General features: G+C 37.4%; 1 long non-coding RNA gene across 8 annotated transcripts in view; it reads right to left on the bottom strand.

Annotated features, from left to right (window-relative positions):
* LOC116083263 overlaps positions 1–12,678 on the bottom strand; it is a 92,387-nt gene that overhangs the window by 35,595 nt on the left and 44,114 nt on the right. For all 8 annotated transcript variants that reach the window (XR_004115661.1, XR_004115659.1, XR_004115660.1 and 5 more), the window contains 2 exons: positions 11,536–11,692; positions 8,897–9,005 (listed from right to left, as the gene is read on the bottom strand). This is a non-coding gene — a long non-coding RNA (uncharacterized LOC116083263). The remainder of the gene's footprint in view (positions 1–8,896; positions 9,006–11,535; positions 11,693–12,678) is intronic.

Genomic DNA, 12,678 nt, shown 5'->3' with positions numbered 1-12,678 from the left:
GAGAGACAGAGAGAGACAGAGAGAGACAGAGACAGAGACAGAGACAGAGACAGAGACAGAGACAGAGAAAGACAGAGAGAGAGACAGAGAAAGACAGAGAGAGACAGAGAGAGACAGAGAGATGGGGAGAGAGTGGGAGAGAGGGGGAGAGAATTTATCAAACACTTTGTCATGATTCATAATCAGGTAAGCTAATTATTTCTGTATTTCCCAGTCATGTTACCACATGTGGAAGAGAAATCTGGAAGAAGCAAGTTTTCAATATTTTCAATACTTAATAGTACCAAGACTTTTTCTGTCTTTTTCTAGTCTAACAAATTCGGGGAATCACTTCACACAAAAGGATGAATGTGTTGGGCATTATTTGCCAAATGACTACTGAAAAAAAAAGTCTTTTTCTTTTATAAAATGTTTAGACCTATCTTATCACCCCATTACTTCCTTGCCAACCCTACCATTTCCTAAATATTTTATGCTCCCAACTTTGTTGTAAATGTATTGTTCATTCTCCAGATGTAATTGTTATCTCTGAGTTTTAGTGCTGAATAAGCTCACCATTTCTAGTTCTTTGTGAACTCTGGCTGTTTCAGCTCACCTGTTCTGGCCAAAATGTTCTCTCCAAGCTGACTGATTCAAACTGGCTTCTCTCAGCTTCTGACTGAATTGCTCTACTTGGACTCAAACTAACTCTAGCATTTTGTTCTAACTTTCTGGGTTCTTCTTATTTTCTGAGTTCAGCATCTGCTGACCTGCACTGAACTACATGGACTCATTAAAAAACTCAACTCCATTACACTCAGCTCACTGCACCGATTCCAGTCTGACTGGCACTCTCTCCCTGAGCTGCCCTTAAATAACTTCTCTTTTCTGTACTTTTTTTTCATCTCTTTCCTGTGCTGTTCTCAGGAGAGTTGAGCATATCTTATCTCTGACTTATTCTGTCTAATATTTCTCTCATGCCTGGTGGTGGTGGCGCATGCCTTTGATCCCAGCACTTGGGAGGCAGAGGCAGGCAGATTTCTGAGTTCAAGGCTAGCCTTGTGTCTACAGAGTGAGTTCCAGGACAGCCAGAGCTATACAGAGAAACCCTGTCTCAAAAAAAAAATATTTCTATCATTAGTCACTTTGTTTACCTATCAATCAATTTTCACTTTCAAAAATGGCTGTTTCCTTCTATAAACTAATTTTACTTTAAAGGTGTGTACTAAGCGAGTGTCTATATTCCAGCCAGGTCATACAGATCTAGGTCTTTCTATTGCCAGAGCAGCCATTTTGCTGGACTAAAAATTCCTCTTCTATTTGTGCTGTTTCTTTTTCTCTCTTTCTCTCATTTAATACCCACTGCATCTACTTAATGAAACCTTCATGTGCATAGTAAATGACCATTTACTCAAGTGTGGGTAGCATCTCAGAGTTCACATACCTGAAGAAAACTGACTTTCCCTGTGTTATTTTAAGAACATATGTCCCTTTTATAGGGCTGCATGTTTGGCATATTTGAATAGTTGGTTCCCCTTGGTGGTGCTGTGTTTGCCTGTTATGAAGGTGTGGCTTTGCTGGAGGAATACTTTGAGAGCTTATAACCTGGTCTTGGTTCACTTTCCCTGCTTCATGTTTGCATTTGAAGATGTCAGCTCTCAGCTTCTAACTACTGCTACCATGCCTGTGACTAGTTCCCATGCTTCCCAAAACTGATGGATTTTATCCTCCTAAAACCATAATCAAAGGAATCTCTTATTTGTATAAGTTGCTTTTGGATTGGAATTTTAACCCATTAACTGAAAACTAATTAATACACTCCTTCTCACAACACTTTCAATTAAAAAGCAATATCCTCCAATCATAATGTAAAATATTTCAAATACAACCTGAGCACATAACAAGAATGTGTTCTGTATAAATAAGAATAGGAACTTTTAGTAAGTGTGGCTATGTGGTTACAGAAGCTAGTTTCTAAATAAGGGTAGTGAAGATGCAATAATACACACTCAATTTCTGAATGAAAACATTATCATTTGGTTTTATTTTTTGTTGCTTTTTCATTTAATTTTTTAAATCTATGGAAATTGCTTATTCCATGGTGTTCAAGTAGCATATTTAAACGGACACTTTCAAGTTTAAAAAATGTGTAATTGAACTTGACTTCTTAACAATGATGTATTCTTAGATCTATGAGAACAGAAATTATGAAATTGCATGCATGATCCTGAATTATTATGCCTAATGGTAGTAATCTCACATCTGGAATTAGATATGTGAGAAAAAATGAAGTAAAGTAAATCACTTTATTTATTTATTTATTTATTTTTATCAGATTGTGTAATATTAAAGTCCTACATTTGGTAAAGTGTGTTGTAATAAAAAAACTCAAGGATGCATTCTGGAGCAGTACACTTTGTACAGGATGATAAATTCTATGGAGCAATGAACAGTCCTTGACATTTTAACTGACTCTTTGAAAATGCTTCTCCCTAGAGATTGTTAATTTCTGAAATGGAGAAAATCTCTTTCACAGTCTGTTGTTTCCAGTGGCAGCTTAAAGAATATTTCACATTTAAATAGCTGTTTCCCTGAACCTCACCCTTTGCCAGCTGCATGATCCTGAAACACTAATGTGCACTCAGGAAAGAGCCTGACATTATAACATCATGACATTAATGCACTTTGAATGCCAAGCCTGGTTTTGCTTTATTGAAATGTTGTCAGTTATTACGTGAACTAGCTAAAAATAATGCTGGTGATAGTAGTTAGCACATGATAGCAGCTTCTGTGAATGTTTGCAACAACAGTCTATGGCTCCACTAAGATGTGTGGTTCCCTTCTAAGAAGGACAAAGTATCCATACTTTGGTCTTCCTTCTTGAGTTTCTTGTGGTTTGTGGATTGTATTTTGGGCATTCTGAGCTTCTGGGCTAATATCCATTTATCATAGAGTGCATCCCATGTGTGTTCTTTTGTGATTGGGTTACTCCACTCAAGATAATATCCTCAGATCCATCCATTTGCCTAAGAATGTCAGAAATTTATTATTTTTAATAGCGGAGTAGTACTCCAATGTATAAATGTACCACAATTTCTGTATCCATTCCTCTGTTGAGGAACGTCTGGGTTGTTTCCAATTTCTGGCTATTATAAATAAGGCTGCTATGAACATGATGGAGCATGTGTCCTTAATGCATGTTGGAGCATCTTCTGGGTATATGCCTAGGAGTGGTAGAGCTGGTGGTTGTACCAGCTTGCAATCCCACCAGCAATGAAGGAGTGTTCCTTTTTCTCCACAACCTCTCCAGCATCTGCTGTTATCTGAGTTTTTGATCTTAGACATTCTGACTGGTGTGAGGTGGAATCTCAGAGTTGTTTTGATTTGCATTTCCCTGATGACTAAGGAGGTTGAACATTTCTTTAGGTGCTTCTTAGCCATTCAGTATTCTTCAGTTTAAAATTCTTTGTTTAGCTCTGTACCCCATTATCAATAGGGTTATTTGGTTCTCTGGAGTCTACCTTCTTAAGTTCTTTGAATATATTGGTTATTAACCCTTTATCAGATATAGGATTGGTCAAGATCTTTTCCCAATTTGTTGGTTGCCATTTTGTCCTATTGACAGTGTCCTTTGCCTTACAGAAACTTTATAATTTTATGAGGTCCCATTTTTCAATTCTTAATCTTAGAGCATAAGCTATTGGTGTTCTGTTCAGGAAAATTTCCCCTGTAACCATGGAAGGAGTTGCAGAGACAAACTATGGAGCAGAGACTGAAGGAAGGACAATCCAGAGACTGCTCCACCTGGGAATTCTTCCCATGTTCAATCACCAAACCCAGACACTATTGTGGATGCCAGAAAGCGCTGGCTGAAAGGAGTGTGATATAGCTCTCTCCTGAGAGGCTCTGACAGTGCCTGACTAATACAGAAGTAGAGGCTAAGAGCCATCCATCGGACTGAGTACGGGGTCCCCAATGAAGGAGCTAGAGAAATGACCCAAGTAGCCAAAGAGTTTGCAGCCTCTTAGGAAGAACAATATGAACTAACTAGTACCCTCAGAGCTCCCAGGGACTAAACCACCAACCAAAGAGTACACATAGTGGTACTCATGGCTCCACCTGCATATGTAGCAGAGGATGGCCTAGTCATTAATGGGAAGAGAGGCCGTTGGTGAGCAAGGGGTGGGGGGAACAGGTTTTTTTTTTTTCTGGAGGGGAAACTGGGAAAGAAGATATCATTTCAAATGTGAATAAAGAAAATATCTAATTAAAAAAAAAGAAGATGTGTGGTTTCCCATTTTTTTTCATAAAATCAACTTCCTGTCCCATAAAAGGCACTGAATACTATCAGTGTTATCTTGAATTAAACATGTAGCATTTTTCTATTATTTTATTATTATATGGCTTTTAGACACTTTGACCTTGACCCATTAGAACTGTAAGGCTTCTATTTGAAGTTTTAATTGCTCTGCTCTTGCTTTGGGTGATTTAAAAGTTTAAGTTCATGAGGAACTTATAATAGTATATCCTAAATGCAATATTTTGGAAAACAGACTTTAAAGTATGAATTTGATTATATTTATTGGTTTGAATTATAGGATTGGTTTTAATAATCAAAGAGGTGCTACCAAAGCCTTATTTCTTAAAATGTAGAAATTGAATGGGTTTAGAATTAATTAACTATAAGAGTCATTCTTTTTAATTTATTTTAATATATTATGATCATATTCTTCTCCTCCAAGTTCTACCAGATCCTCTCTTCTTCCCTACTCACTCAAAAAAATAAAAATAAAAAAAACCAAGATAACAACATACAAAATCACCCAAAAATAAATGTAAAGATAAAAATAAAAATAAAAATAGCAAATTGTATCTTAGTCCCTGAGCCCCTGGACCCAAACAACACCAACAACACCAAGGACACCAACAAACGATATCCTATGGAGTCCATTACTCCTGAGTCAACTACTCTTGAATATGAAATCTGCCATGGATTGGTAAAAATCAACTAATAAACATTGTTTGTCCTTTCCTTTTCCTGAAATTCAATGGTAGTTTAGAACCCTGAAGAACAGTAATGAAGACTTGAATTTGTGCCTTCACCAAGTTGCAAAGTTTTTTACAATTTCTCCTTTAGGTCTCAGAGAAGAAAAGAACTGAAGTAGGAAAGTCACCGTTGATTTTGAGCTCAGACTGTTTTGTTCTAGTGTCCCCAGTTTACACCCTTGCTCTTCTATTCATTTTACTATGTGTGCAAACCAGCATCACATCTAGTTTGGTAATAAGAGTTTAGCTAAAGCAAAAGTACTGGCAGCAAGGTTGATGTGTGTAAAATTGGCATTTTCAAGGGGCTGGTGAGATGGCTCAGCGGTTAAGAGCACTGACTGCTCTTTTGGAGGTCATTAGTTCAAATCCCAGGAACCATATGGTGGCTCTCCCTCTACCCCCCAAAAAAGTTTTGCCGGGCGGTGGTAGTGGTGCACACCTTTAATCCCAGCACTTGGGAGGCAGAGGCAGGTGGATTTCTGAGTTCGAGACCAGCCTGGTCTACAGAGTGAGTTCCAGGACAGCCAGGGCTATACAGAGAAACCCTGTCCTGAAACACACACACACACACACACACACACACACACACACACACACACACACACACACACACACACACACACACACACACACACACACACACACACACACACAAAGAATTGGCATTTTTATATTGCTTTATACATTTATGACTTTTTTACTGAATTTTGGTAAACTGTATAGATGTTGAAATGGATTTCTTGTAGGAAATACTGGTCTCTCTATAACCTATGACAATATATAGGAAACACCTGTGTGGCTAAGTTACTCAGGTGTTGGTTAAATTACATTAAGAGAAAAATTGAAAGATATGTTTGGTAAATAAAGCAAATCTTGAAAAATAAGTATGCCTTAGATGTACATCAATAACAATGTGTACTTAAATAAACATAATTATTTGTTTTTATGTAGCAATATATGAATGAGCATATAAAACAGCATATAAAATATAGACACATATGTGTTACAATGATTTTGGTATATATGCAGATACACACTTATGTCAAAGATTCAAAATAATTGACTTAAAGTATTTGTTGAATTTGATTTATCTTACTACCATTAAGTTCATAGGATTCCAGGGATGATCTTCTTCATCTCAAATACACCATTAGCTTCTATATGTTCTCATTTTTTCTTAACCCACCCCATTTTCACTCTTCTCCCTTTCCTATGTCTAAAGATTTTCTTCCTTTCTAACTCAATTATAAAAGTAATGAAGTCTACTAGTTCAAAAGCTCATTCTCCTGCCAACACTGCTATTTGGCAATAATAGAAAAAGAAGGCAACTAGGGACCATTTTGAATTTGTATATGGTAGTAGATCTCACTATGCCAGATTCTCTTTTCTGATAAGTTTGGATAATCATTCTTTATCTGACCCTTTAGAAAGTATATACTGATGCTCCAAAAATGGCTCAATAGGTAAAGTATTTGTCTTGCAAGTATTATGACTCAAGATCCAATCCACCCAATGGATGTAAAATCTAAATATGATAGCACTTGTCTGTCACTTTAGTGCTCCTGTGAGGTGATTGGAGGTGGAGACAGGGTACCTGGGAGATTTCAGGTTAGTCAACATGGCATGCACATCATTGGAATGCACAGCAAAGAGACCCTATTGCAGATAAATTTGAAGTTGAAAACCCACATCCAAGATTATCCTTTGACATCCACATGCACATACACATACCATAGCACATTTTATATCTCATATCTTCACATAATACCTTCATTAAAATGAAAGGAATTTCCTTAGTTGAGAATTCTCTGTTTAGTTTTGTTCCCCATTTTCACTAGGGTTATCTGGTTCTCTAGAGTCTAACTTCTTGATATGTTTGTACATTTTGGGTAGTAGCTCTCTAATAAAGTTGATAAAGATCGTTCCCCACTCTGTGTGTTGCCATTTTGTCCTATCCACTCACCAATCTCAGAAACTTTAACCTAGAAATGTTCCTGTTCAAAGGAAAGAAATGGACGTAAAATGGAGCAGAGACTGAAGGAAATGTCATCCTGGGACTGCCCTACCTGACGATCCATTCTGTCTGCAGACACTAAACCTGATACTATTGCCACTGTCAAGAGGGGCTTGCTGACAGGAACCTGGTATGGCAGTTCCTTGGGAGGTCCGGCCAGCAACTGACCAATGCAGATGTTAATGCTTGGAGCTAACTGTCAGACTGAGCTCAGGGCAACCTGGTAGGGGAACTGGTGAAAGAACTGGAGGGGCAAAGGGGAGTTGCAGCCCATAGCAAGAACAATGTTGGCTGGCCAGAATAGCCAGTGCTTCCAGGAACTAGAACACCAACCAAAGACTGTACATAGAGGGATCCATGGCTCCAGATGTATATGTAGCAGAGGATGGTCTGACATCAATGGGAGGGGAGGCCCTTGGTCCTGCAGTGGTTTTATGCCCCAGTGTAGGGGGATGCTGGAGCAGTGGGGGAGGAGTGTGTGGGTGAGGGAGCACCCTTATAGTGGCAAAGAGGAAGGGGGAGAAGGAGGATGGGATGGGGGTGTTTGTGGAGGGGTAACTGGGAAGGGGGATCATTTGAGATGTAAATGAATAGGGAATGACTAATAAAAATTAATGAAAAAAAATAATAAAAATTTTAAAAAGAAAGAAAAAAGTGGGAAAACTTTGTACTAGCCAAAGAGTTCTGTGTTATTGTGTCAGTGTTTCCTTTCATAAACACTGATCTGTTCTTTGCTCCGAGCAGGATCATTAGGAGTCCATAGGCCAGTTAAGGTTAGCAGAAGCTTTGAGGGCACTAGAAAGTCCCTCATCTCTTCCTACATTATCCATGGAAACTGCTTGGTAATTCTACTATCTAAAACAGTATAGCTTTTCAGTCCAACAAAGGAACAAATGTCCAATATATGTAAGATACTGTTGATAGTTTGTGACTTTCCTGATTAACTTCTAGAAAACCCTCACTTAATCTCCTGCTTTATCTACCACAGAGTTGGGGATGACTCCCAAATTTGTGTCTTCAACCTTAATCTTACTTTTAACATTAAGAACTTTCTACAGTTGCTTATGAATAGTTCAACTTGAGAGTCTAGGAAGACACATTCTTGAAGTGAATATTTCTGGTTGTGTCATGTGATACAGACTCAAGTGGTGTCTTGCTGAGGCAAGCACCATGGGAGGACATGTGATGTTTGGAGAGAGTATAAATGGGGCTCAATAGACAGTGATGGTATGCTTGCATAGCTAGCTTTGTAATGCTTCATTGGTCTCATGTCTTTGTTGATCTTAACTTTACTGAGGGAAGCATGGCAGAGAACCTCTCCTGGCTTCTGTTTTGATTATTCTTGCTGACTCATTCCAATTCAGTGGTGGAGGCCTGTTGGTTTCTGCTAGATCATGTCATCACTGATGTTTAGCATCCTGACACTACTGAATTGGACTGCTGGGCATCCTGACAATGGAAATTAGAAAGGCCCCAAAGAACTACTTCTAAACAGGTCTACATTCCCTTGTCCTCTGTACTATCTCTTTTTACCTACCTTTGGAAGGTGGGCTAGAAGTGGGATCAAAGCATTTGATAACCCTTATTGAGGTAGACTTTGAAAAATCTAAGGCTACATATTCCAACACATATCCTTCATTTCTTCTCCAGATAAGGGAGGTAATTATTTATTGACTATGTATCCCTGAAGAAACATCCCCCCCCTTTTTTTTTACTATTGCTTATTGCTATTAAAAAGAATAGAATTCACAAGAAGTAACTAAGCAGTGGGTGGTGTCATTTGTGTAGTATATTTTATCAAACAACTGGGCAATGAAATCCAGTTCATTGACTAAACTGCATTTCTCTGAAACTCACAGATTGTAGACTTGAAGGGCAGCATTTCCAGACGGACCAAGTGCTATTCCAGGAGGGCATGTATGATTAATTTAGCAGGTCTGTCTCTTGATAAGAAGAGGAATAGACACTGGAAATAAATATGTGAGAGGACATGTTTTGTACAGAGAGATAAAAAGCCTTAGGAGATGTCAAATTGAGCGATAAATTGATCTTAGGCTCAAGTCTTCAAAGCTATTTTAAAATAGCTTTTCAAATAAACACTATTGTTTAAGCCTTCCAACCTGTATTACTTGGTTACACTACTGGAGGTGAGAAGACCCAAATTAAGATGTGGATGGGTCTTGCTCCTTTTGGGTATAGAAACCAACCTGTGTGTCAAATGTTTCATAGCTCATGCTAGCATCAATACAGTGCTTTTCTTGGTTTTTAGACACTTCTCTACAATTCCTGATTGTATTAGCTCAATGTATCACTCCTGGGTCAGATTCAAGGTGTCTCTATCTCTAGGTCTTTTTTTTTTTTTTTATAAGGTGGAAGCATGCACAGACCCAAGCCTTGAAAAGAGAGAGTGGACATGATCCTCTATTCCTAATCAAGAATTTATATTTAATTGATGACTGCTCACAAAGGAAAAACTAGTCTTCTCCAGTGAAGTTTCACTGGGTTTACAAACCACCCTTAAATGCAGACTCCATGACCAGCAGAAGATGGCTAACATGAAAAGAGCTCAATGGTATTTTTGGAGATTTTCTTTTCCTTTCATAATTCTTTAATGGATATGTTTTACCTTATTGGTCTTTTGCCTACATATTATGGTTATGATTTTGTGCTTTTACAAGTTTTCTGTGTGTGGTTTGTCTATTTTTCTCTTGCTCTCTCTTCTTTTTGTCCCTTTATGTGCTCTATTCTGTCTTGTTTGCCTGTTTTTATTTGCCTGTCTGTTTTTAGTGGAGAGAGAGAGACAGACAGCATTAAGTTTAGTAGATGGAGAGGTGAGAAGGATCTGGGAGGAGATGAGGGAATAGAAATCATGATCAGAATATATTGAAAAACTATTTTTAATTAATATATAAATCTATAATTAATAAAAAATAAAAAATTGAAGTCAAATGTCTAGAAAAATAACTGAAGATTTAGAATACTAGCTTCTCTTCCAGAGGACCTGAGTTTGATTCCCAGTGCCCACAAGCAGCTCAAAATTGTCTGTATCGCCAATCCAGGGGATCCTACACCCTTTGGGTAGATATTGCACACACATGGTACATAGGTACACATGCATGCAAAGCACAGGTGGACATAAAAATGAAACTTTTTAAAAATAAAAAGAGCAGAAATCATATTTGATTGTGAGTCTATGATACAGAATTATCTTTTTGTGATGAATATACCTATAAGATCCTATTTCACACACTGGGGATTAAAACTTGAATGTTTTTGATTCTACTAAATGGACAGCATCTTTTCATTTCCATGTAACTTCAGCTTCAAATTTATTCTCTAAAGGAAAGGGGAAAACAGAACAAACCATTTTTCATCCATATTAATTCGTATACTAGGTACTTTTTCAGCATCTACTTTGTGCCAAGTACTGTTTGAGAACCTGACATTAAAAGTGGATAGGCAGCCAAGCTGTATTTCTCCCAAGGTAATATTTTATCCATAAATCTAGAATGAACAGAGGGACAGGTAGGTGATTAAGATTTCAGATAGTGATTAAGTGTCATAAGGAAACAGAAGAGGTGATTTGATGTGGGGTGGTTTATAGGACAGGAATGAGATGAGAGTGCCTTTGCTTAGATACTATGGTTGGGAAAAGCTTCATTGATAAAGGAATATTAAAATCAGCATATTGTTAGAGAAAACGCTGTCCATTCTAGGGAAAAAGGACAGAACATTCAAAATCCTTAATATATATGGTGCCAAGAATAAATCAAAACTCCATGAGATTGAAGACCTTGACTACACCAAGCATAGAACCAAATGACTTCAAATAGACACAACTGCCAGATCCTGTACAAAGTACCAGTGGAGTAGATTTTATTCAAATAGTAAATCTGAGTTTGCAAATTAGATACTGAGGTGAGGCTATAAGGTTCAAATATATTTATCTTTTAAAAAGACCTCTTTTGTGTAAAAGAGTTGAAGATTAGACAGTATGGCAGCAAAGGTAAAGCAGATTTAGTTTGGATGTTTCCTAATGAACTGAGGAAAGAAAACCATAGTTCAGGGTCGAGCAGGGCAGTAGGTCTAAAGAGGCAGATTTCCAGTTTACAACTAGGCGAATTAATAAGTAATAGAAAAGAGACTGATACATAATAAATCTATTCATATCTAATAAATAGTCATTTTTCATGATAAGATACCCTTGAGCTTTTGTCTAAGTCACACTGGAGTACTGGGAAGTAGGAAAAGTGAAGAAAACTTAAAAAATAAGAATTATGGGGCTGGAGAGATTGCCCAGAGGTTAAGAGCCCTAACTGCTCTTCCAGAGGCTCTGAGTTCAATTCCTAGCAACCACATGGTGGATCACAGCCATCTGTAATGGAATCTGATGCCCTCTTCTGGTGTTCCTGAGGACAGCGACAGTACATTCATGTAAATAAATAAAGTAAATAAATAAATAAATAAATAAATAAATATTTTTTAAGAAGACTTACATAAACCAGCTAGTAACTTTGATATCCTTAGTGGGAACTGTTCTTCAGAAAGGGGAAAACCTCTTGGGTATTTTCTTGAGCACTGGTGATTGAAAGTTTTCTTGCTGGATTGGTGTCCATGTCCCACCATTGGAGGTTGCCAGATTACAGCAGATGGCTAGTTAGTCAAATTTACACAAGACAGAATATTTAAAAAAGAGAGAACCTCAGTTAGTAAATGCCTCTAACAATTGGGCTTATGGTAAAGGCTGTGAAGAAGTGTTTTGATTTATGATTAATGTGGAAGCACCCAACTTACTGTGGCTGGTATCATTTCTGGAAGTGATCCGAGACAGTATAAGAAAGCAGGCTGAACAAGCCACAAGGAGTAAACGGGTGAACCTTACTCTTTTATTACAACTATGTGAGTATTTGCTTATAAGTTTCTGCACGAGTTCCTGCCTTGACTTCCCTAGAAGATGAACTCTAAACTGTAAATTGAAATAAACCCTTTCTTCTCCAGGTTGTTTTTATTCTTTGTGTTTATCACAGCAATAGGCACTCTATTTCAGAGAGCTATTGTAACAAAAAATTAGATGTTAACATAGATTATTTTAAATAACAGAACTAACTCCAAGGAAGCAGTTCTTAATTTGAAAAGCAGAATATATTGATTTGAAGTAAGATAAACTGTTCTCTTTAAAAACAATAAGACTGATCTTTAATAAAAACAAATTATCAATCAAGAGAGAGTAGAGATGTATAGATATTTACTACAATGGCAGTAGCCACCAAGAACAAACATGTTAATTCTGGGAAGCTAGCTCTTCTAATAAAAATGGATTGAGGTAAGGATTGAGACATGTTTAGATACATTGTTCTGTGATGTTTGAATTTTACCTATGACAAATCTTAGGTAAAAGTAATTATGGGGAACATTGTCTTTTGAAGCAGGTAAGATGGCTTAGCGAGTGTAAGTGCTTGCTCTGAAAGCCTGACAACCTGAGTTCAATCCATGGTATTAAATAGAAGGTGGAAAGAGAATCTACTCCATAAAGTTCTTTGACATCCACATACATGCTACCACACACTCGTATTCTCTATCCTACACACAGACACACACACACATATAACAATAACAAATGCATTTTTAAAAATGACCTA

This window comes from Mastomys coucha, unplaced genomic scaffold, assembly GCF_008632895.1.
Source record: "Mastomys coucha isolate ucsf_1 unplaced genomic scaffold, UCSF_Mcou_1 pScaffold8, whole genome shotgun sequence".
NCBI classification, from domain to species: domain Eukaryota; kingdom Metazoa; phylum Chordata; class Mammalia; order Rodentia; family Muridae; genus Mastomys; species Mastomys coucha.
The sequence above is the reverse complement of the archived record's forward strand: the minus strand, read 5'-3'. Positions and strand labels throughout refer to the sequence as shown.